This window comes from Sus scrofa, chromosome 15, assembly GCF_000003025.6.
Source record: "Sus scrofa isolate TJ Tabasco breed Duroc chromosome 15, Sscrofa11.1, whole genome shotgun sequence".
Classification (NCBI taxonomy): domain Eukaryota; kingdom Metazoa; phylum Chordata; class Mammalia; order Artiodactyla; family Suidae; genus Sus; species Sus scrofa.
Genome location: NC_010457.5, coordinates 44,893,544 through 44,915,751, shown reverse-complemented (window position 1 = coordinate 44,915,751; position 22,208 = coordinate 44,893,544). Strand labels below are relative to the sequence as shown.

Sequence of the window (22,208 nt, the reverse complement as noted above, 5' to 3'; positions counted from 1 at the left end):
TTAAAAGTCCCTAATTCTCGGAGTTCCCGTTATGGTTCAGTGGTTAACGAATCCGACTAGGAACCATGAGGTTGTGGGTTCCATCCCTGCCCTTGCTCAATGGGTTAGGGATCTGCCGTGAGCTGTGGTATAAGTTGCAGACACGGCTCGGATCCCCCGCGTTGCTGTGGCTCTGGTGTAGGCCGGCAGCTACAGCTCCGATTCGACCCCTAGCCTGGGAACCTCCATATGCTGCGGGAGCGACCCAAGAAATGGCAAAAAGACAAAAAGACAAAAAAAAAAAAAAGTCCCTAATTCTCTGCAATGTAGAAATTAATCAATGGTATTTAATTGAATGAATAAAGCAAAAGACATCTTATTTGTTCTTCAGTATATTTTTCTTCCAAAAGTAACCTTTAAAAAGGTAAGTAAAGGCCACCACCAAATTAATAGAAGTGTCTGAGATTGCCTTTAATTTCTAAATCCATTACTTTAAGAGTTACCTGGTAGACCCTTATTTGTGCTGTGAGAAAGGGGAGCAACCACTTCAAACTCTAGCTAGTAATAGTGAAGTTTTCCTAAAGATCCTGCCTGAGAAGTTTCAGCTGCTGCTTGAGTCAGGCCAATTAAACTTGAAATCTTTTCTTTTTTCCTACTTTTTAATATTTTTAAAAACTTTATTATGGGAAATTTTAAGCACATACAAAAGTAGAGATAATAGTACATAAAATACTAAGATACCACTCGCCCAACTTGAACATTTATCAATATGTGGCTCATGATATTTCATCTATAAATGTTCTGCACCCCCTTATCTTTCTTGAATTATTATCATTGTATCAGTAAATGCTTTTCCGTTTGTTTTTTGGGGGGATTTTTTTTTTTTTTTTTTTTTTTTGGGCTGTAGTCCCAGCATGCAGTAGTTCCCCAGGCAGGGATCTAACTCAAGCAACAGCAGTGACAACACTGGATCCTTAACCTGCTGAGCCACCAGGGAACTCCAGTAAATACTTTAAATATGAACAGATAAGAGATAATTTTTTAAAAACATCTGCAATACCATTATCCCATCCAAAAATTATCTTAGTATCATTTAATGCTCAGGCGGTTGGAATTTCCCTATTGTCTCATTAATACCTTTTTACAATTGGTTTTTTCAATAGGATCCAAACGAATTCCACACTGCTTTTGTTTAGTGATGTCTTTTCTAAATCAGTAATAGGCAGTTAATTCTCTATTTAAATCAATGAAGCAGATAGCAGTGTTTTTCTAAGGAACATATTTGGATTGTTGAAAAGCTCTGTTAAAATGTAGGGAAATTTAAGAAAATCACTTTAACAGAGTCCTCATATTGAAATTGTCACCAGTTGACAGCCCACTGTAGAAATGAAATTATTCCTAACGCAAATAAATCAGTCCTGTAAAAATCTAGGCATTTTTTTAGAGTATAATTTGTTCTAGAAGGTCCAAGTCAAGCATTTTAAATTGTGCTAAAAAAAAAAAAAAAACCCAGACACTTTAAATCAATTCATTAGTACAGTAGGCAACAACATCAAGGAACAATAATAACACTTTGCATCTCCACTGAGCTCAGTTTTAAAGCATTTTTAATTGCTTTAATGCATAAGTAGTACACATTAATTGTAGGGGAAAAAACAGCAAAAAAGACATAAAATCACTAAAAATTGGAAATAAATCTTATTGGTATCTAAGTATACTCTTAAGATGATTCCATTTTAGTTTTTTGCTGTAAGGAAACACTTTGGCTACCACTAAAAGCCAAAGTTAAGAAAATATCAGGTTGTCAAGATGGAATATTGGAAATATGAGTATTGTTAGCCTGTATAGGTAATTTGTGAGATAGACAGCACAGATTGAGGTGTATCATCAATCCTACCATGAGTTATAGTAGTATTCAGCAATAAGAATGACTACTAACAGCCGCAAAAAAAAAAAAAAACACCGAAAAAACGAAAATAATACTAAGACCTTTTAATGAAGGGACTATGAATGACTGGGTCTATAGTCAGAAAATTCAGTATGATAAAATGTCATTCCCATAACCAAGAAGAAAAGCAAACACATATTATCCACTTTGGTTTTTTCTGACAGAAAAAAAATAACACATATGGTATACTTTGCATATTGCTGACCAGAAAAACATTCAATTTTCCCTGGATGGTTACCATAGTTACATGAGCCGTTTATAACATCAAGAGGGGGAACTAGGTCAGAGTATTGAAGGCGTTTGAATTATGCAATTATGTTTCCTAAAAGCAGGGGAAAGAGTTTAAAATTTAGGGAAGAGAGATTTATACTAATGTTCAAAATTGAAATTCTGGTCTAATTTTGCTGGTGAAACTTAATAAATCTGTCCACAGTTAAATGGTTGTTGTAGGAAGTTCCCGTCGTGGCGCAGTGGTTAACGAATCTGACTAGGAACCATGAAGTTGCAGGTTTGATCCCTGGCCTTGCTCAGTGGGTTAAGGATCTGGCGTTGCTGTGAGCTGTGGTGTAGACCACAGATGTGGCTTGGATCCTGTGTTGCTGTGGCTCTGGCGCAGGCCAGAGTCTACAGCTCTGATATGACCCCTAGCCTGGCTCTAGAAAAGGCAAAAAGACAAAAAAAAAAAAAAAAGTTTGTAGATAATAAACTAACCTATACAAATAATGTAGTAGCTCTGTCCATAAGTGTGATAAAAGAGATGCCAGCACATTGTCTTTGTAGAGACCCCCTCTATCTTACTAAGTTATCTCACCTTAAAATGTTTTTGCAGATAATCAATAAACCCAACTAGCCTAGAATTTTAGAGTAGCCAAAATGTTTAAACCAAAACTTTGGCCTCTTATCTTTGCAAGTGTGATTAAAGCTCTGTTCAGTGCCTGTCATATGCTACTCTTAATTGGTTGTAGAGATTTTCCTATTAATTTCATCAAATGGCAAAGAGGAAATATATTGAAAGCATAGACTTCACCTTTATTTATTTATTTATTTGTCCAGGCCAGAGGCATATGAAAGTTCCCAGGCCAGGGATCAAACCTGTGCCACAGCAGCAACCCAAGCTGCTGCAATGAAAATGGCAGATCCTTAACCCATTGTGCTACAAGGGAACTCCTCACCCTCTTTAAATTATATGGATTCTTTTTTTAAACAAAGAACCTCAAAAAGGGTGATTTTATCCAAGTATTGTGTCTGTTGTATCGGAGCACTGCACCGTGCTGAAGAAATGGAGGTTAGATGAAGGAAACATAAAGGGGAAAAAAACATCTGAAGGTTGCACTATTTCAGGTGGTTATTTATAATCTCATAATCACTACAGACTCATAGACTTAGTATAGCTAAAACCAATCTTAGATCAATGATTTTCCCCAAAGGAGGAGAAAGCAGGCAACTGGCAGCCTTACCCAGTAGGTAGGTGAGCCATGATCATAACCATTTTGTCTCTAGGAAAGGATGGAGAAGAGGCTGAGAATCACTATTATAGATCTCCTCTAAAAAGCCAAGTGGTTTGTTTGTTTGTTTGTTTGGCTTTTTAGGGCCACACCTATGGCATATGGAGGTTCCCGGGCTAGCGGTCCAATTGTTTTGTTGTTTTTTTAAATAGGTGATAATATGGGTCCCAGAGAAGTTAAGCAACTTACCCAGGATCACACAGCAGTTCATGAAATAAGTGTACACCTAAAATTTTAAGAGTACAACAAATATTAGTTATCTTATTTTCTGTCTGATGATCATAGGAAAGGGGAAAAGTATGCATAGGGGGAAAATTAAGAACTTGGGATATCATAAAATTACTTTTTCTGAGAAGCCTTGCAGCAAATTTAACAATATTACCTCTAAAGGAAAACTTGAATTTCCTGAACAATAATACTCAAAATAATCATAAAATCAAAAGTTCTGGAAAATCATGTATCCTTTAGACTATTATTTATTTTCAAGGGCAAATGCTTCCTGCCTTCTGCTCTAGTTGAAGTAAGAATGGCCTTTTATTTATTTATTTATTTATTTATTTATTTTTATTTATTTATTTATTTTTATTTTCCCACTGTACAGCAAGGGGGAGAATGGCCTTTTAAAAATAAAACTGATGCTACTAGCCAGGAGCTTTGGGCTAGAGCTTTTGTTTCTTGTAATGATTTTAATTGATTACTTAATGAGATTTTATTGGAGTTATTGTTACATTAATTGCTCTTGGCATGGTTCATTTAATCCAGCACTTTGGTGAATATTGATTTAGCTTCTAAGGGTGACAAATTTTTAAAAATTGCCTATTTAATTTATTTCCATAAATTGAGGTTCTCTGACTCCTCTTATCTATGGAAACCAGTGTATCTCACTTTATACAATATACATGTTTCTGGAAAATTGTGTTAAAACCTTATTTTGCTACAAGTCATTTTATTTTATTTTTTCTTTGGCCACTTCCCTGATCGAACCCAGGCCACAGCAGTGACAATGCCGGATCCTTAACCCACTGAGCCACCAGGGAACTCCTATAAGTAATTTTAAATGTGCTAGTTCGATAAAATAAGGCCTACATTTTGGAAATATTTATTTAACAAATAATTTATCTCATTTTCTTTTGTTTTCTGGATTTCCCTCAATTGTTTTTTTCTGCTTGAGAAAACATTGGTTGTGTTCTTCATTGTCTAACTGCAGGCTACATGTGGCTTCTTTGACTTTTTCTAACTGTGGTGTACATTCCAGATACTTTAGCATAATGTCCTTTGGTCACAGAAATGACATCTTCAGGGAAAAGACTTTGAAGAAATGTCTGAAGTGACAGTAGAAATATTTTCTTCTGTCATCTGCTTAAAGTAACTACCAGAATTAGGTTTTTTTAAAAAAAACCTAAGGATAGGAGTTCCCGTCGTGGCGCAGTGGTTAAGGAATCCGACTAGGAACCATGAGGTTGCAGGTTCGGTCCCTGCGCTTGCTCAGTGGGTCAATGATCCGGCGTTGCCGTGAACTGTGGTGTAGGTTGCAGACGCGGTTCGGATCCCGCGTTGCTGTGGCTATGGCCTAGGCCGGTGGCTACAACTCTGATTCGACCCCTAGCCTGGGAACCTCAATGTGCCTCGGGAGCGGCCATAGAAATGGCAAAAAGACAAAAAACAAACAAACAAACACCAAGCATATAAAAGATAGGGGGAATTTTTGTATGGAAAGTATTAGAGGTTAAAAAGCTTTCTGTTGGAGTTCCCGTCGTGGCGCAGTGGTTAACGAATCTGACTAGGAACCATGAGGTTGCAGGTTCGACCCCTGGCCTTGCTCAGCGGGTTAAGGATCTGGCATTGCTCTGAGCTGTGGTGTAGGTTGCAGGTGCGGCTCGGATCCTGCGTTGCTGAGGCTCTGGCATAGGCCGGTGGCTATAGCTCCAATTCAACCCCTAGCCTGGGAACCTCCATGTGCCTCAGGAGCGGCCATAGAAAAGGCAAAAAGACAAAAAAAAAAAAAAAAAAAAAAGCTTTCTCTTATGGGAAAATAGAAGAATCAGAGAAAAGAATGATTATTTGAGCCATTAATGGTGGTGGTACAACATGAGAATTAAAACTTAGCAACAATATGATATTTATATTATATTTATAGAAACTATTTACAACACTTTTATGCATAACAAAAAATACAGTTATAATACAGGGTTGGACTAATAGCCTATCTAATCTAATCTTTGAAAAGTAGCATGTTGATTCAAAAATAATTTCCAAAGAGCCTAGTGACTTCCTGTTACCTCTAGAATATCATTAACTTTTACTTTTCAGCTAAAATATCTCTGGAAGAACAGTCCAGCAGATATCTACTGATAGTAGTTGCCTCTGATTTAGGGCCTGGGGCTGGATTTGGAGGGAGGCTTAGTTTTTACAAATATCATTTGATTTTTTTGATATATGTATTACTTTAACAAAAGTTAAACTTTATTTTTAATATAAAAGATGCAAAAAAATATCCATACAGTCTGCAATAATAAAATGCACATGTGGAGTTCCCGTTGTGGCTCAGTGGTTGACGAATCTGACTAGGAACCATGAGGTTGTGGGTTCAATCCCTGGCCTTGCTCAATGGGTTAAGGATCTGGCGTTGCTGTGAGCTGTGGTGTAGACCACAGATGTGGCTTGGATCCTGTGTTGCTGCAGCTCTGGTGTAGGCTGGTGGCTACAGCTCTGATTAGAAAAAAAAAGCGCATGTGTGCAAGCTACTGGGAAAGGCGCACAAACACTCAATATTTAGATTTATTTCACTTTTCCGAGAATTTTTCTGCTACTACTGCTAGTAATGTCTATAATTTGCATACCAGCATTCTAACTGCACATATATTATTACACAAAATTAAAATCAAGAAATACCACAATTGGCCAGTTTGAAGCTTTTGAAATCGTCATGTTTAGAAACAAATCTAGGCAGCTTTGGCTCAGAAATACATTTTTAATGAAGTTTTTTAGCATTTTGGGAGAAGTTCCCTGTAGCTTTTTTCTCACTCAGTATAGCCCTTAACTTATTAAGAGCTTTCTTAATTTTTGTGCAATCCTGCTTGAATACATTGGGTTACAGTGGAATACTTTTATCATTTTTATGGGTCATATGTTTGAAAACTCGTATTCAGGGGTATGTTCTGTGTTAATGCCATCTATATCCTGTGCCTACAACCTCACAAGGGACTTATGAAATCAGTCTACCCAGGAAGAAGCCCTTCATTGATGTGTCTTCTTGAGCTGTGGTCTTCTCTACAGGAGTGAAATTTAGCAGAGGTATCTAATGAAGAGGAATCTGAACATACCAGCTGAGAAAGGAAAAGGATTGGGAGAAGACCCCAGATGTCATAAGGCAAAGAGAGAATGAGGTACAGGAAACTACTATTATTTTGATTACATGGCTCAAAGAACTCCAGGAAATTGATTCCCATTCCATTAAGCATAGTTTTCAATTTGGGATGGGAATTAACTTTTTTTTAAATAAAGTAGATATTAGTAGATATATAACACACAGGAACACAGTTGAACATAGTGACCTAAGTTGTTCCAATACTTCATATAAGGGATCTTTTTCAGAGATTATTGTTTGGTGTGTGGTGTGTTGCTTCCTGGGAAAGATTGATAGGTGACAACTCTACTGTAATGAATAAAGACCTGTGGGGAGAGGGAAAGAGAAGCAAGAAAGGAGCAATTAACAGGGAAATGAGGTTACATGGAAGAAGCAGGTAGGTTCAGGAAATTTCCACAAGGTAATATCAACTGGGTTTAGTGACTGTACGTAGGGGATGGGGGAGAAGAGAAGTCACGTAGAGTTTTGACTTGGGCCATAAAGAGGTCATGGCAAGGTCATGTAGAATAGAAAATCCAGGAGGCATAGCAGGTTTGTTGGGAAAGATACAAGTGTAAATCATACAAGGCTTATAACCCTTAGTTTTTTTAGGTCTTGTCTTTCAAACAGCATAAACTACTGCTTCCTAGATGTAGCCTGCTTGTTTGTAAAGAACAGCCAGCTTATAGACATCAGAGGCTGGGAACGTGTTGGGAAGGATAGATAGACTAGAGGAAATGATTTAGCGATGCCATGGTCTTAAAAATATTTTCACGCATACCAGGACTTATCTAGCTTTGTATTATTTTTATTAGCAAGAAATTGGTAATAGGGGACAGAAAAGATATACAAACCTTAGGAAGGAAAACATTAATGCAGCAGGTCTAGTTACTTATTCCTTGCATGTCTCCAAGGAAACCATGACTGATTTGGCCAACCCTTGGAATTTGGCCCATGGAGTGTTTTGTTGGTGACGGTAATTTTTTTTATATATACACCTGGAGAAATGAAACAGCCATAGTGGCTCATCAAGTTGCTTTGTGCAACATGTACACCTGATTTTATTGTTGGGGTCCTGAATTTCAGTTGCCATAGCTGGTTGTGTAGCGGAATAGGTGTACTTGAATAGCTGTCAATAAAAGCTCTGGACCCTTAGACTCAAATGATCTTCTACAGGTAGAGCTATTCCACACATGCCTATAGTTTGCTGCTAGAGAGAGAGAGGGAATTCCTATGCAGACAAAGGACTTTGGAAACCTGTGCGGAACTTCTCTGGACTTCCCCAATGCATCTTTTTCTGGTTGCTTTTTGTGAGGCAGGGGGACAGATTCGGGTCATGGCTTGATGTGGGATCTCAGTTCCCAGACCAGGGACTGAACATGGCTGTGACAGTGAAAATGCCAAGTCCTAACCATTGGACCACCAGGGAACTCCATTTCCAGTTGCTTTTGCTCTCTAATCTTTGCTGTTATAAGTTTTAACCATGTTTATAACTAGCTGTTGAGTCTTGTGAGTGATTCTGAGATCACCAAAGGAAACAACCATATACACATTTCTGAAGAAATTTAAAACTCAGTTTGTCCATCTGAGTCTTAATAGGATTCACTGAAAAAAGAATAATCAGCAAGTATGTGCATGGATTTAAACTAAATCAAAACTTTGGCCTATGTCCAGGAGACACTTATAGTCCGTAGAGAAAAAGAACACGTACAGAGTGTTGGGAAAATGCTTACAGGCATTAAGTATAAATAAGATCAAATTAGCAATAAATGTAGGAGCAAAGCAGAATACAAGATTAAAATTGGTAGGAGTCAATCATGGTTTATGGAAGACGGTACATATTTAAGAAGAAATATGAGACCATGTTGTCAAATAATGACTTTTGTTTTTTCCTCCCTATGTACTTTAGCAGTATGTAAAAAATATGAAATAAAAAAATATTTTTTTCTGGATTTTATCTGATGAGTGCTGAGTCCATCTGAAGTTTGACTAAATTATTTGTGTGGAATCAAAATTTGCACCAAATCAAAATGTTAAGTATTTTATGTAACAATATTTTATGAGCCCTATGGTTATTAATTGCAGCAGTAAGTTAATATTCTCTTATATTATCATTTCAAATACTCCACCCAATTCCTCTTATAATCAAATCATATCTGGTAATTTCTTCAGCTATTTAGTTAAATAGTGGCTTACAACCAAAAAGTAGGAATGAACTTTGGGAGTTCCCTGGTGGCTCTTTGAGTTGGGGATCCCATGTTGTCACTGCTGTGGCTCTGGTTTGATCCCTGGCCTGGATACTTCTGTATGCCCCAGATGCAGCCAAAAAAAAAAAAAGAATTTTGAAAGTTCTGCTTCTGGTACTAGCCAGGTAGCTCCTTTCATATCACCCTCCCATGAATAACAACTATAAATTATGAATAAAGTATTTTTAAAATACCAGAACACGCTGGATAACAAGCAAAAGAAGGCAAATTCTGGAGGGAAGTCAGTATAGCTTGCAATGCTTAGTTGTGTAGGATGACTTAAACTTAGAAACTTGTGGACATACTGGCTTGAAGAGCCAGAGGATGGAGTCCAGGACCCCACAGTGTGATAAAGGGTCTAGAATTAATATCATGTACTGCCCTGACATCTGACAAAATCAGGAAGGTTATGAATGGCCTAACTCCAAATTCCCTAACCCTGTCTGTTGCCATGGTCCTAAGCTAAGGTCTCCTAACCAAACAACCCTTCTTGTCTCAGGGACCAGGTATATTTCCTGCTTATCCCTGAGTGGCTGGTTTCAGCTCCCTGCAAGCCCGTGGAACTATTCAAACAAGCCAATCACATCCTCCCACAGGATCCAGGGACTACTTTATCTTGATACTATAAAATCTGCCGTCCCCGGGGACTGGTTGTTTACTGTGTTCCCAAGTGTAAACCCCCATATGGCCCTGAATGGTATTTGGTGTCCTCTGCCAGGCTGTGAGTGTATGTGATTAGTAAATTGCCATCAGTCTCTTCTGTCTAGTGCTGAGTGTCATGAATTAGGACATTCCCATAACCCTAGGATAGGAATCCTTCCCTAACCAATTAGATGAAGAGGAAGCAATTAAAACAAATAGCAGATGTAATAACTATGACAGCTTAGGTTAAAGATATAAGGGGTGGGTGGGTGCAAGGTTCTTGTATTTTATGTGAAGTGCTGCAATAGTAGCTTTATTTATTTTCTTTTTTTCTTTCTGCAGTAGTAGCTTTAAAAACACTGAAAAGTCAAGGAATCCCTAGGGCAACCACAAAAACAAAACAAAATAAAACAAAAAAGAAACCAACCAACCAAAAAAAAACCTAAGAGGTTTTGCAAAAAATAATCAACTAAAACAGAATTCTAAAAATTATTCAACAAATCCCAAAGAAATCAAGAAAAGAATAATATTGAAGGAGCAAAAAGCAGTTGGGGAGTTCTCGTCTTGGCTCAGTAGAAATGAATTCGACTAGGAACCATGAGGTTTCGGGTTCGATCCTTGGTCTCACTCAGTGGGTTAAGGATCTGGTGTTGCCGTGAGCTGTGGTGTAAGTTGCAGATGCAACTCGGATCTGGAGTTGCTGTGGCTGTGGCATAGGCTGGCAGCTACAGCTCTGATTGGACCCCTAGCCTGGGAACTTCCATATGCTGTGGATGCGGCCCTAAAAAAAAGGCAAAAGACAAAAAAAAAAAAAAAAAAAAAAAAAGGCAGTTGGGACAGACAAAACAAATAATAAAAGACCTAATCCGTATCAATAATTACACTAACTGTAAAGGGACTACATGATCCAATTAAAGGCAAGGATTTTCAGGATGTATTTAAAAGTAAGACTCAATTATATGTTGTCTACCAGTGATGCAATTTAAATATAAAAGGACTGATAGGTTGAAATTAAATGGAAAGAAAAAGTTGTACAGAAAATATAAGCATAAGAAGGCTGGAGTGTCTATATATTATACAAAGTAGATTTCTAGACAAAGAATTATCAGAGATAAAGAGAAACTTTTGATAATGATAAAATGGTCAGTATATCAGAATAATTATAAATGTGTATGTACCCAGTCACAGAGCTTCAAAATATATGAAGCAAAAATGGATAGAATTGAGGGGAGATATCGACAATTCCATAATCAGAGTTTCTAATTTTAACATCCCTTCCTCAGGAGATAATAGAAAATGTAAAAAAAAAATCAGTAAAGATGTAAGCTATGAACAGTACCATCAACCAGCTAATGGAAGAATGAACCATACAAATTTTTATAAAGAATTTGGAGATAGATGTCCTTCCCTTTGCTGAATCATATCTCATTGACAAAGTCATATTTCCATTCTGCCCTTTGACTGCTTAAAATAATAAAATATATGTAGTTTTTCCCCCAATTTAAGTTACTTTGTACTGTAATAATATCACTTATGCTGAAACCATGAGCATTTATTTCCTTCCTAAAAGAAGTAATGTTTATTCTTTTTTTTTTTTTTTTTTTTTTTTTTTGTCATTTGTCTTTATAGGGCTGCACCTGCAGCATGTGGAACTTCCCAGGCTAGGGGTCTAGGGGAGCTGTTGCTGCTGGCCTATGCCACATCCACAGCAACACCAGATCCAAGCCACCTCTGTGGCCTATACCACAGCTCAAGGCAACACTGGATCCTTAACCCACTGAGCAAGGCCAGGGATTGAACCCTCAACCTCATGGTTCCAAGTAGTATTCGTTTCCACTGCGCCACAATGGGAACTCCGGTAATGTTCATTCTAAAGGGGAAATATGGGCTTCCCATAGCCAGCTCATTCCCATCTTTAAATTCTCTAGAATTTTTTTTTTTTTTTTGTCTTTTTGTCTTTTCTAGGGCTGCTCCCATGGCATATGGAGGTTCCCAGCCTAGGGGTCCAATTGGAGCTGTAGCTGCCAGCCTACGCCAGAGCCACAGCAATGCCAGATTCAAGCCACAACTCATAGCAATGCTGGATCCCAGACCCACTGAGTGAGGCCGGGGATCAAACCTGCATCCCCATGGGTACTAGTTGGATTCATTTATGCTGCGCCACGGAGGGAACTCCCTTGAGGAAGTTCTTCATAGCTATTTTCCCCTTTATTGGTTTTAAATAGTCTAAGTATCTCTTTCCAGTCTGTTACCTATGTGTTAATGTTGACCTTATGTTTTCTTTGGAAAAAAAACTACTTAATTTTGGTGTACTCATATTTCCAGTTATGAATTAAGAGGCTTAATGCATTTTATTTTATTTTATGGTTTTTTTTTTTTTTTTTTTTTTTTTTTTTTAGGGCTGTACCCGCGGCGTATAGAATTTCCCAGGCTAGGGGTTGAATTGGAGCTACAGCTGCTGGCCTACACCACAGCCACAGCAACTTGGGATCCAAGCTGTGTCTACCACCTATATACCACAGCTCATGGCAATGCTGCATCCTTAATCTACTGGTAGAGGCCAGGGACTGAACCCACATCCTCATGGATCCTAGTTGCGTTCGTTAACTACTGAGCTATGAAGGGAACTCCTTGCTCAATGCATTTTAAAGAAGTTTTCTTTTTAATAGTTTTTCAAAAACCTTTCACACCTTTAGTCCAATGGGGATTTACTTTTGTATGTGGTATATGGTAGAGGCACATTTTTATCTTTTCTTCATGAAACAAACCATTTTTCCATTATCTATTAAATAATCCTTTCCCCCTATAATTTGTTATACCACCTCCATGCAACTCGATCCTCATGCACATTCCTGCATGTGCATGTATATTGACTATTCTGTTCCCTTGGTCTTTTGTCTGTCCCCTACCCAGAATGTACTATTTTAAAGTTTTGTTGGTGTGATACCACATTAATATTTGATAGGTGAATCTCTCCTCTTTCTCAAATTATCTTTGCTAGTTTTCGGAGGTTTATTTATATATGTTTTAACATTCATTTGTCAGATTCCTGTAACAAATCTTGCTAGGGTTTTTATTGGAATTTCACTAAATTTATAGATAATTGCGGGGAACTGAACAATTTTACAATGATAAATTGTCCCAACCAATAACATGATATAAATATCCATTTATCCAAGATTTCTCCTCTTTCATTTCTAATTCTTTTTACTTTATTTGAATATTTTAAACAATATATGTACATAGTAAATCCAAGCAGTAAAAAGGCATATAGAGTGAACATAAGTATAGTATGACCCCTGACCCCTGCCTCCCATCTCCTCTTTCCAGAAAAAAGACTTTTTTTTGTGTGTGTGTGTGCTATGGTATGAAGCAGCTTGATGTGTTATCTCGGTTCCCAGATCAGGAATTGAACCTGGGCTACAGTGGTGAAAGCACCTAACCCCTTGACCACCAGGGAACTCCCAAAGCCAATTTCTTATTAGTCTTTCCAGGGATTTTCTATGCATATTCAGGCATATCTGTAATGGAATGTTTAAGTGGGACTCTTCCTGTCCAAATCTTAGCTGAGGGAATTCTATGTTTTATTCTAAACAGACCACCAGGCAAAAATCAGCATGGAGACAAATCTTGACCTCTTATCCACACTAAGGATAAAAAAGGTTGAGAGAGATTTGCGAAGATTGTTTTAGAGTTAGCTGTGCTGTGCAGTCATCCATAAAGGGTGGACAATTCTTAAGGTCAAGAGAGAGTGATTTCAGTGGGAACTGTCAAGAAAGCCTAGTATGTTGGCCTATAATCAAGGAGACACAGTATATTAACTGACTCACCTAGAAAATCTGAAAAATGAAGAGATGGCTGCCTCTTGAGAAGGCAGAAACGAAGAGAGCGTTGGTGACATTTTGTGGTCAGCCTGCAGTTCTTGAGTTTGGCCTAAAAGTTGCTTGAATATTTCCTGCAAATCAGATGAGGGCCACAGAGCCTATAGTTATTTAAAATTCTGACCTAGAGGAGCAATGGAACTGCAGAAAGAAAGAAGTCCCCATGGAATGGACCATGGAAAATCCTATTTGCAGTGAAAATGTCAGCCAGAGGGAGATACATTGTCTGAATCATAATACGGTCATTCATTCCTAGTAGGGGTCTCTGAAGGACAAAAGTGCCTACAATATAGAACCAAGCAGTTGTAAACTCTTGCCAGGCCCAGGGAGTGAGAAGTCATCTGATTTAGTTATCAGATTTAAATTTCTTTCTTTCTTTTTTTTTCACTGGCCACACCCATGGCATATGGAAGTTCCTGGGATTGAATCTGAGCTACAGCTTCCACCTATGCTGTAGCTTCAGTCACACCAGATTCTTTAACCCACTCTGCCAGACTGGAGAATCAAACCCCCCTCCTCAGTGTCCCGAGCCACTGCAGTCAGATTTTTAACCTACTGTGCCACAGCGGGAACTCCAGATTTAAATTTATTTTAATCAAACATATGAACATGGTTCTGTTCGAAATTAAATGTTCTACAATAGTCATATTGAGGTCATTTTATGGTGGTGTGGAATTTGGGAACTAAAGCCCACCAGGTCTAACCAGGGTTCTTTCTTCCATGTTTTAAGTAAAAAAATTCTGAGGCTTTAGCTGAGAATCTCAATTTACTACTGACCGGGTATCAACTGTCTTTTGCAGGCCTTCTCCATGTGGAGTCAGAGGAGACCCTCCTACACCAGAGGAAAGATCTCAGGCTTTTTAAGTTATTTTCCATCTTGCCACCTACAAATCTGAAATCTAAAGTAATTGGATCTCCTTTTAATCAACAACAAAGGATGCCTGTACTACAGCTGTTTTTCATGCATATCATTTTTGAAAAATTTTTATTGTTGTGGTGGTGATGGTATTTTTTTAAGAGGGAAAATTATAAAAATGACACCGATTAAGGGTAGAAAATTTCAAAATAGGCAGCACTAAAAAGAAGTACATTGAATTTCAACATTTACTATCTACAGCCCAAAATTAAATACTTTTTTGTTGTTGTTGTTGTATCTGTGGCATGCAGAAGTTCCCAAGCCAGGGATGGAACCCACGCCACAGCTTTAATCAGAGCCACAGCAGTAATAACACCATATCCTTAACCCATTGAGCCACAAGGGAACTCCCAAAGTTAAGTACTTTTAATGCTGTTTTGTATGTTCTTCCAACCTCTTTTCATCTGTGTACCTTTTTTCCCCCATAATTGAAGTGATAATGTATGTACTCATTTGTATTATTTATAATGGCTAGGTAATAGTCTATTACATAAAAATACTACACATTAATTATAACTTTTGGTCATTCAGGTTGTTTTTAGTTTTTATTATCTCACAAAGTTGAGGTGACCATGTATGTGCTCAAATGTTTTTATGTATTTTGGATTATGCCCTTAGTCAAGTTCCCTTAAAGCAGAATTATGGAGGAAAAAGTCCTTGTTGCATATTGATATTTAGGCAGATATGCTCTTTTCCTTCCCTCTTCCCTTCTTCCTGTTTATCACTCAGCAATATCCACAATAGTAGTTGCTTTTCTTCTGTGCTTTATTTTATACCCTTCAGGATCTTGGATTTTTCTCTAGTTTGTCTTTCAGTTGCAAGGTGCTTTGCACAAAACTGACAGCCAACACAATGGGTCCCCTGTGTATTTCAACATTAGTCCCAACTAGAGAAAGAAAGAAAAGCTCAAGGTTCACATTTTATCTGTCTTGCTTCCTAAACACTTCTCTTTCCAACTACCTTTAACAACAGAGATACAAATCTTATTTCATCTTATTTAACCCTCATAACAATTACATTAAATCTGTCTTATCTTTGTTTTATAGCTGCAGAAATTGAGGCACAGAGTTTAAATAACTTGTCAAAGGTCATATATTAAATAGTAGATTCAAGATTTCAATCCAGGTTTATCTAACTTCAAAATTCTTTCTATGATACCACTGTTCCTTCATAGTTAAAAGAAAACTGAGCAAATGTCCAGTGGATTAAATTCTCAAATAATTATATAGGGCAGGAAAACTTTTAGATTCTGTGTCTAGGGCCTGTAATTAAACACATAGGTGGGAAGACATACAAATTTTGTTTGATGTTAATTTTTTTTTAATTTTATTACCACACCTATGGCATATTGAAGTTCTTGGGCGAGGGACTGAATCCAAGCCACAGCTGCAATTTACGTGGCAGATGCAGCAATGCCAGATTGTTTAACCCACTGCTCCTGGCTGGGGATCACACCCACACCTTCATAGCAACCCAAACTGCTTCAGTCAGACTCTTAACCCCCGGGGCCTCAGCAGGAATTCCTTGATGTTAATATTTAACTTTTTCACGTGCATGGAGGCCTTCATATATAATGAGTATCCAAAGAAGCAGTTAAATGTAGGGGGTTATATACCATCTTAACAAAGGGTGATAAGTTATGGAGAAATAATTAGACAAAGTAAAAGGGGCTCGTGTGGGTGGTTAACTATGGGAAAGTAAATATATGGGGCACAGTAATGGAAGACAGGGTTATTTAGTGAGGCTTCATTTATGAAGACTCATCTTGGTACCATCTCCATCTCCTGTGATAAACATTGTTTTTCCCTTCCTGGTACAAGAGAGGGTGACACCTGCACAAAGGGAAGGTTGTGTTCTGCTTTCAGGCAGGAGTGGGGAGAGCAGAGAGTTTTTCTTGCACCTGCTGTTTCTCAGTTGCTTTTAGCTCAAAACAATCGTTACACCAAAGTGGCATATTTTTGGGTGGCATATTCTGATCCTCTTCACTTTACCTCTGCCACTTGATGTGATTGGCTAAATAACTAAAATCTAGCTTTCCTTAATTCATTGTTTCCCTCTATTATATTTTACTCATGTTCAGGCCACTTATTCTTTCAGTTTTTCCTTTAGCCTTGGCTCCACACTGTACAATTGAAATTTTCATTAGGTAGCACAAAATGATGTTCTAAAAAGATTGCTGTTAATTAATAAAAGCATTGCTGATTTTGGTGCTGTTTTTAAATTAAGAAAATTGAACAAAATCGCATTTGTATTCTGTTTTAACAATAAATGTAGTCTGAATCAAAAGAACTTATGAATATTTCCAAAACTGATAATATATTCTTACCTTTTTTCTCTTCCTCAGTAGCATTGAATGCACATGTATTATAAATTTCTCAGGCTAATGTCACCCTGATTTACTGAGATTGTTGCTCTTGGAAATCAACAAAGTAATCAGAATTTCCTAAGACCATGAAAACTAATCATGATCACCAATGAGACAACAGAACACTGCACGGTCATGTAAACTCGTGGAGAAATATATACCATTCAAAGTAGAGAATTAAAAGAAAGGCAACACTAGAGTTCCTGATATGGCACATCAGGATTGGCCAGCATCTTGGGGGAGCTGTGATGCAGGTTCAATCCCAGCACAGTGGCTTAAGGATCTGGTGTTGCAGCAGGTGTGGCTTAGGTCACGACTGTGGGTGGGATCTGATCCCTGGCCTGGGAACTCCACATGCTGTGGGGCAGCCAAGAAAGGAAAAAAAAAAAAAGAAAGAAAGAAAGGCAATGTTGGATTATGGTGGTATGTTTATTTGGTCAGTACATGAAAATTTTCACCAAAGGGAACACTAAATAAAAGGCACAAGTGTTAAACAGCAAAGCCATGAAGCAAACCAGTGCCAAAGTTAGAAATAGGATTTTTAGCCAATTTTGGACCTTCTCAATAAGAATCATCTTCAGTGTTTGCTAGAATGCACAGTTCTGGACCCTAGCCCAGATTTACGCAACCAGAAATCTACAGAAGCAGGGTCCTGGAATCTGCTTTTTACCCAAGCTCCTCTGATTCTTTCACTCTCTGGAGTGGAGAATGTGGACTTAGTCTCTGATTCCCTCCCGGGGTGCCAGGCACTTAAGAAAGTCTTATAAGGGAACAAAAGTCTGACACATGCTACAGTATGGATACACTTTGAAGATACTGTGCTAAGTGAAATAAGCCAGGTGCAAAGGACAAGTACAAGTCCACTTGTAGGAGGTTCCTAGAGTAGTCAGGTTCATGAAGACAAAAAGTAGAATGGTGGTGCCGAGGGCTGGGGATGAGGGACAACAAAGTCCTGGAGATGGATGGTGGTGATGGATGCCCAATACAGTGAAGGTACTCAGTGCCTCAGAACTGTACACTAAAATGATACATCTTGTGTTATGTGTATTTTACTATAATTATAAAAGTTACTGAGCAGCTACTAAGGACCAGACACCAATGAACAAGACAATAAGGTGCCTGGCTTCATGGACCCTCCATTCTCTTCTCGAGGAGGAAACAGATGACTCAGCAAAAAATGAGAGAATTATGAAGGAAATAAAGAGGGATTTGTGATGACCGAGAGTAAGGGATACGCATGCTAGTTAGTGATCTTTGAGATCATTCTAGGTAAAGGAGGCAGAAGTGTTAAAGTCCTAAAGAGGAAAAGGACTTGATGTTGAGGAAGAGAATGAGGCTGTGGTGATTGAAGAAGCAACGTTGGGTGATTTTCGTGTCCGTTGTGGAATCTTTTGAGTTTGTTCAGGGGAGGAGGATGATGCGTTAGGTAAAGGGTCAGCAAACTTTTTCTTTTCCTTTTTTTTTTTTTTTTTTTTTTTTTTGCTTTTTAGGGCTGCACCCAGGGCATATGGAAGTTCCCAGGCTAGGGGTCCAATCGGAGCCACAGCTGCTGGCCTACACCACAGCCACAGAAACCCTGGATCCTTAACCCACTGAGAGAGGCCAGGGATCGAACCTGCAACCTCTTGGTTCCTAGTCAGATTCGTTTCTGCTGTGCCACAATAGGAGCGCCATCAAACTTTTTCTGTAAATGACCAGACAATAAATAATTTAGGCTTTGCTATCTAGAGAAAAACAAATAAATTTCTACAATGACATTGGGAAAAGTCTGACAAGCTGTCTGTAATTTTAAGAAAGGAGTTGCCAGTAGTGACCTTTTCTTTACTCTGATTAGAAGTGATCAGAGCCTTACCTGAACTATCATCCACCCAAAGGTGGGACTAATAATAGCAAGAGGGGCTGGAAGTGCGAAATAAGAGAAAAAAATACAATGTTTGTTAAGATATTTGGAAGAGATCATGTCATTGAGCTAAACTTTTGGCAAAATTGGAAGTAGGCGACTTTGCTTTTGATACCTGTTAGCACCATTCCTTTCTCCAGTAAAGGCAACTCTTTAGGTGTCTGGCACACAAGATGCCCAATACATACTGGTTGAATAAGATGTTTATCTGTGTTTTCCGTGTTTTTGTTTATTCCCTGAAAAATCAATGCCCTAATGCTGCCCCCTGGTGGGGTGTCCACTTCATTGGACATTTTACCTAAACCTTCCCAGGCAATGATGCCAGCTGGAAACCAAGGTTGTTTTTTTTGGTTTCCTTTCCCCACAAAGGATGTTAAGGATGTTAAAAGATATCAGTAGTGTAGGCAGAAATTAGTTAGGTTTTCCTTCTTTTAAATTTGGTACTTGATTTATTTTTTAACCTTATCCAAGTTGGCCTACAGTTCTTATTAAAGACTTCTATGTGAGAGGGTAGTAAGTTATGGTATATTTTATATATTTTGGATATTGCGAGAGTAGTTTCCCCCCACACTTAAAACTAAAAATGACTTTTTTAGGCCAAATGTTTTTGTAAAAAATAATTAAACTTTTCTTTCTTGAGATACATCATTTTTTTTTCATACATTTTTTAAAGTCCTAAGACAGGGAGTTCCTTTCGTGGCTCAGCGGAAATGAATCTGAGTAGTATCCATGAGGATGCAGGTTTGATCCCTGGCCTCGCTCAGTGGGTTAAGGATCTGGCGTTGCTGGAGGTGTGGTGTAGGTCGCAGACATGGTTTGGATCCCCTTTTGCTGTGGCTGTGGTGTACGCCAGCAGCTATAGCTTTGATTCAACCCCTAGCCTAGCCTGGGAACCTCCATATGCCATGGGCATGACCCTGGGAAAAAAAAAAAAAAAAACCAAAAAAGTCAGAAGGCAAACACAAAAAATAACTGGTTTAAGCCAAGATTGACATTTAATTTTTTAAATGTAGTCTCAGTAGATTGGCTTTAAATTAAGGTTATAAATTTAATTAATGTTACTTACAGCTGAAAATGTATTGACAATGTTGAATAGTAAAGCTATTAAAACTGTAAGTCAGGAGTTCCTGTCATGGCTCAGTGGTAATGAACCTGACTAGTATCCATGAGGACATGGGTTTGATTTCTGGCCTCTTTCTGTGGGTTAAGGATCCAGTGTTCCTTTGAGCTGAGTGTAGGTTACAGATGTGACTTGGATCTGATCTGGCTATGGCTGTGGCGTAGGTGGGCAGCTGCAGCTCTGATTCAACCCTTAGCCTGGGGAACTTCCATATGCTGCAGGTGTGCCCTCCAAAAAAGCAAAAAAAAAAAAAAAAAAAAAAGGCCCTCTCCTTTAAATTGAACGTTGCTGCAAAATTTCCATCGCTTGCCTATGACTAGCAGGATACTCTTCTTTTGCAGAATTTCAGAACTTGTCTAGAGAGAGATCAGGAATTTCATCTAGAGCATACCTTCAGACTGCCTTTTACAGAGTTCCTTCTCTTCGCTCAAAGTCAAGCTCTCCAGCTGAGCAGAGGATTCAGAGAAAGGATCCTTCACCCAGTCTTTCAGTGGTGTTGGCGGGGAGGGTCACCACGTTCCATTATGTTCTGTGCTTCTTCCAGGTGGTTTTCAGTAAGACTTGCGACTCAGGTATCTTTCCTCACTCTTAGGGCCAAACAGCAGTGGAAGCATTTCAAGATTTTCTCAACATGACTTTTTCCCAAAAATTCAGTTTCTTTTTAGACTCAAGAATCTTGTTACTCAGGCTCAAAACATTTTCTCCAGGGAGTTCCCGTCGTGGCGCAGTGGCTAATGAATCCGACTAGAAACCATGAGGTTGCGGGTTCGATCCCTGGCCTTCTCAGTGGGTTAAGGATCCAACATTGCCGTGAGCTGTGGTATTAGTCACAGATGTGGCTTGGATCCCACATTGCTGTGGCTGTGGCTGTGGCCAGCGGCTACAGCTCCAATTAGACCCCTAGCCTGGGAACCTCCATGTGCCATGGGAGCAGCCCTAGAAAAGGCAAAAAGACAAAAAACAAAAAACAAAAAACAAAAAACATTTTCTCCAGGGCCTCAGAGGTTCCTGTTCAAACAGTTCATGGGGTGACAATTTTGCTAACCAATTCATCAGATGATCTTAAAACAGGGAGATTATCCATGTGAACCCAGTATAATCACAAGGGTCATTATAAGTGGAAAAGGGGGGCAGAAAAAGTGGGAGAGGGAGGCAGAGAAGTCAGGCTCAGAAAAAGAGATGTGACAGCAGAAGCAGGGTTGGTGTGATGCAATTTGAGGACTCAACCCATCATCACTGGCTTTGCAGATGGAGGAAGAGGATTGTGAACCGAGGAATGCCAAGTGCTTCTAGAAGCTGGAAAAGGTGAGGAAGCTGACTGTCCTTCAGTACCTCCAAAAGGGAACCCAGAGCAGCCAAGACCTTGATTTGAGCCCAGGAGTTCCTTGTTGGACCTCTGACCTATAGATTTGTACTGTTAAAGCCACCAAATTTGTGATAACTTGTTACAGCAACAATAGAAAATCAATGTTATTATTTTAGTTTGTCTGCTGCAGGCCAAGACTCAGTAGAGAAGCTTTGCTTTGATATATGGCAACAGAAATTCCCTTACAATAATAAAGAATAGAATTTCAAACTCTAAAAAACCACCAAAGTCTACAAAACACTCACAGATCTGTTTGGTGGGAAGAGTTGAGCTGAGCTTGTGTTATTTCTATCTTCCACTTCTTTCCCCTCTTACTTTATACTGACAGAGAACAAGGACAGGTGAGCAATTTTTTCAAGATTCTTCCAGAACCAGTTTCACGCTGAAACTTATAGGATGGAAAAGGCGAGGAAGCTGATTGTCCTCCGTGGTTTCAGAAGGTAAACTTCTCAACTCTTTACTCATTTACATTAGCTCACATTAGCAAAAGGTAACAACCAAGAAAAAATTAATGGAGCAAAGAAAGGGAAAGATGAAAGGGAAAGTGAACAACTCGAGTTGGTGGGTTTTTATGGAATGCTCAGAAGAAAACTTGGTGTAATTAAGGGACATCATCTACCTGTAGGATAGAATAGAGACGTGTTACCTGAGCTCGACAGAAGCCATCACCTGCTTAGTGCCTGAACTTCCCCCAAGGTCATTAAGAGAAAAAAGAATTCTTTACCAAAACCCAAATAGCCTTACTTCACCTGCTATGATTTGATCTGGGGCCACTGCCTTGAAATAATTCCTTCCATAGAAGATGTGTTGTGCGAAGTAATGCATGACCAAGTGCTGAGTATAAACAGTGCCTCCTACATCATAACGTGGCATTTGCTATGGCCAAGAACATTTTGTTAGAATTTTTAAGCTGTCCGTGCTTCATAAAACCACACACACACACGAGTCTTTTTTAGGGCCACACCCATGGCATATGGAAGGTGCCAGGCTAGGG

The 22,208-nt window shown here is 38.7% G+C and overlaps 1 long non-coding RNA gene across 3 annotated transcripts in view; it reads left to right on the top strand.

The window, feature by feature from the left end:
- The window catches only part of LOC100621235, a 24,293-nt gene extending 2,085 nt beyond the window's left edge, over positions 1-22,208 (top strand). The window contains exons 2-5 of one of the 3 annotated variants that reach the window (XR_001301384.2): positions 6,659-6,818; positions 14,348-14,451; positions 21,097-21,153; positions 21,543-22,208. This is a non-coding gene — a long non-coding RNA (uncharacterized LOC100621235). Of the gene's footprint in view, positions 1-6,658; positions 6,819-14,347; positions 14,994-21,096; positions 21,435-21,542 lie in introns of those variants that run through there. The other 2 variants (XR_002339026.1, XR_002339025.1) reach the window with 2 other exon arrangements.